Here is a 3,889-nt window from a genome sequence, read left to right on the forward strand (position 1 = left end):
GCGCGAGGCAGAGCGCCTGGGATCCGGGCAGGGTTGGTGCCGGCGCAGAGAGAAGATCGCTTTCAGCCAGGTAAGGGCCTCCCCTCCCCGCATCCTCCACAGCCGAAGAGTCAAGTGCGCGGACCTCGGCTCTCCTCCACACCTCCCTCCCGCGACTCAGGGGCGGGGGGCGCACAGGGAGGGCGGACCCCGTACCCTCGGAAGCGGGAGTGGAGGAACCGCGGATTCTCTGCTCTTTCTTCACTTTTGGGTACTGCTCTGGGGTTGGAAGTAATGACATAGGGCTGAGCCTTTGCTGCCTGAGGGAGGAAGCTGATAGGAACTCCCTCTTCTTAACTCGGGAACACTCCTTTCTAACTCTCTATGTTTTGATGTGGTGGAAGGGGGTGACAGTTCATCTATATTCAAAAGAATATCCCAAGGACATGCTATTATGATATTCAACTGCTCATGTCCCTTCTTTATTTTCAGCCATTCCCTCGCTCTTTGACTTTTCTGCCTTTCCATTCTGCCAGTTAAACTCTGTGTGAGACATATCTTTTTGAGGTGTGTTGAGAACATAGCAGTCCTTGCAGCCGGATGTACCATCCCCGCATCGCTATCGTGTATGTATTGCTGGCACCTGTCACTAACCTACGTAGGTGTTAATATGAGGTAACTGTACACCCTGACGACACCTACGAACCCTGAAGTTGTCGGTGCTAGGAGCGAACCATCTGGCGCTTGTCCTTGCCTCCTTCTGGCGCTTACAACAACTGAGTTTAGCTGATCCTAGCGAGAGATAGTTGAACTACTATTGTCTTTCACTCAATTCCAGCTTTCAAAAGCCTACCTAATCCAGATGGTCCTATCAACTTGACCTGTTAAGTTAGTCAAGGTACTTAGAGAGTTATCAGCCTTTAAGACAATGCCTCTGTAGGGGTGCGGGGTGTCTTCTTTTGAATGAAAGAGTCTTCCTTTCGCTCTTGATTTCAGTGGTTAAATGGAATACTTTTTATCTGCATAATTACTAATACTATTCACAAATGGTGCATTCACAGTTCTAGGAACTGTGAAGTAGCACTTTCTTTTGAGGTTTGATGTATACACAAAAGAAGATGATCCTTAACCAGCATTTCTAAGTTCCTGTGGAGGTATAGCCTGGGTGAAGGATGATCACGTCTTAAGTAGACCTTCAAGAAGTTGCAGAGTTAGCAGGGGAGAAGGTTTTAAAGGAAAAAATAAAGAAAGCTGTGCATGCATATATATTTCCTTGTTTTGCATCAATAGAAAAACACGTAACAGGGCAATATGTAATTACTTTAAAAACATTTCTCTCTATGTCTCTTTTTTTACCATACATTTATTAAGTGCCTCTTGTTTTGTCAGTCCTACTGGAGATTCAAAGTTCCAAATGGCCAACTGTAAAAGGGATTAAAATCAAAAGGGTTAGGTAGATCAGTGCCTATAATTTACAATATTAGTGAGGCCAATGCTATACTATAGATCAGCCCAGTGTGCTATGGGAGCATGGAGAATAGTTTGTGTTTGTGTGTTTGTTTTTAATTCTGTCTTTTAGTTTTCCTTAAAAACAAAACAAAAAAGTAAACAACCACAATAGTAAAAACCTTTGAGTAATAGGGTTCTCTTCAATTCATGAATTTGTATCATTCCTATTTCTTACCTTGCATTCTGTCACCATTATGGCCTTTTCAAGATGGGCTTATGTCGTGTTGTTAGCACTGTAGCAGTTCAGTAAATAGTTGGTGGAGCTATTTTCACTGTTCTCTAATGAGCCTGGAAGTGTTGTTATCAGGTAGTTCCTGAACTGTAGAGCTACTGGGAAGAGAATAGAGTATTGGCAACATTAGTAAAGCAGTGCCATTTTGTAAAAATTGCTCCATTGTGTAACTTTGTTTAACTTGGTACATTCAAACTTCATTCTAGACTCTGGTTAAAGGTGGGCCAGATTCAACTTCTAATAATTCTAAGAAAAGAAAGCTTTAGAAGTGAAAGCAATTCTATTAACAGCATACCTTGGTAACAGAGGATACTTTTTCTTGCTAAGGTGTCCTCAAAATGTCGTTCTCTTTCTTTTTTCTTTGGCGGTGGGGAGAGGGTGGATAGATAGGTGGAGAAGGAAAGAGTCAGAAGTGTTTGAAGATTCTTTGTAGAGTTTTGATTAGCTGAAGTCTGTAGCAGTCTTGAGTTCTCGTCATATAACTGTAGGCTTTTTAAAATTGCCTATTGTGTGCCAGTGCCCTAGTATACAGAGGATGAACATGACATGGTCCCTTCTCTGTAACTATGTTTTTCATTTTTTAAGTAGGATTGTGAGTTAATAATACAGATGTTGGTTGTTTCGTTTGGTAATTTGAGCCATGATACTTGTTGAACATGTTTCTTTGACATTGCTCACCTCTTTTCTTTCTGTTTATGCTCTAGGAAAGTGGTCTCCATCAGGAATTTTTAGAAAGGTATATTTGCATGTAATTTGGGTACCTACAATGATTGCATTGTTTTCTTACGATGTTTTCAAGTACAGAAGTTCTTCAAAGACACACAGACAAAAAAGAATGTTGAGAGTATGGGAAGTCATTGGACAAGTTTGCCATAAAAGGCCACCTAACCACAGATTGGGAGAATTTGTCATAATTTATATTGACCGTGAAACTAGTTTCAGGCATTCTTAATTCCATACACTCAGAAGTAGATGATCTTCATTTAGATTGGAATTGTACTCTAACTGCAGATAGAAAGGTGTATAACTTGGTTCTGAAGTCAGGAATTTCCATAAGAAAAGACTGTTGGGTTTTTTTTAAAGGTTGCTCTGGTCTTTCACTGTATTTTTTTGATAGGAAGTTAAAGTACTTTATTTTAGATTGTGTACAGTAATCTCTAGGTGACGTGAAATCACTTAACACAGACTCTCAAAGTTCTTTAGTAACAAAGGAGTGGTTGTAAATTGAGTAATTTCTACTTAATGATTACAGAATTGAGATTCTGTGGTAAATGGTGCTTGTGGTAGGACCATGCTGATATGTTTATTCTATGGCTGGATGCAAAGTCCTTGAGCCTCAGTCAGGTTACTGTGCTAATGAAGACTTCTTTTCATAAAAATGACAAGGTTTGACCCAACAAGAAATTCATTATTCAGCATGTCAAATGACTTCCTTAAACTTGAAAACGTTTCTTGAGACTTCACATGTCCAGTTATAAGAAGTTAACATGATACCATAAAAATTTAGATTATTTTTATTTTCTTTCAAAGAATTTCTTAATAATGCTACTCTGACACCAAGAACTTTCATATTTAGAAAAAAATGCAACTTTTTTTGTACTTCTGATAACAAGTGTGGAGCTGTTTTTCTCTCTTATTTATCCTATAACAGAGCTTACTATTTAAAAATCTTACAATCTCTCAAACATGTTTTCTCTTGCATGCCAAAGTATTGCCAATTTTTTGTTTCATTACCTATAGATCAGTAACCCAGATATGCTTTTACTTGGCTTTAGCTTTCTACAATTTTTTTTTCTTCCATAAATTGAAATCAAGCAAATGGCCCAGGAGTTCTTTTCCTCATAGTCATTTTACTGAACAGGTAACACTTGCTCAGATTTAGCTTCCATCTCCGGTACTAGAGGAAATCTGTCTGCCTATACATAGTCACAGTGATTTCCCTCTAATGGCCCTGTCACTATCCTTACCACGTGGCAACATTTGACCAAGAGGACAACTTTTCTGGTTCTTCCTTTCACTTGGCTTTCTTGATGTGACTCTACCTGGTTCTCCATCTTCTATTCAAACCACTTCCTCCCATGGTCCTTCATTAGCTCACAATCTTTTTGCCCCTTAAATGTGGGTATTTGCCATGGACCTGTCCAGAATCTTATTCTCATTATACTCTTT

The 3,889-nt window shown here is 39.4% G+C and overlaps 1 protein-coding gene across 1 annotated transcript in view; it reads left to right on the forward strand.

Annotated features, from left to right (window-relative positions):
• Nucleotides 1–6: 6 nt before the first annotated feature.
• Nucleotides 7–3,889, forward strand: part of LIMA1 (LIM domain and actin binding 1) — a 92,348-nt gene continuing 88,465 nt past the window's right edge. The window contains exon 1 of the mRNA XM_015558563.1: nucleotides 7–70. The gene's annotated coding sequence lies outside the window, so the exon portion shown is untranslated. The remainder of the gene's footprint in view (nucleotides 71–3,889) is intronic.

The sequence above is a fragment of the Myotis davidii genome, unplaced genomic scaffold (assembly GCF_000327345.1).
Source record: "Myotis davidii unplaced genomic scaffold, ASM32734v1 scaffold290, whole genome shotgun sequence".
NCBI classification, from domain to species: domain Eukaryota; kingdom Metazoa; phylum Chordata; class Mammalia; order Chiroptera; family Vespertilionidae; genus Myotis; species Myotis davidii.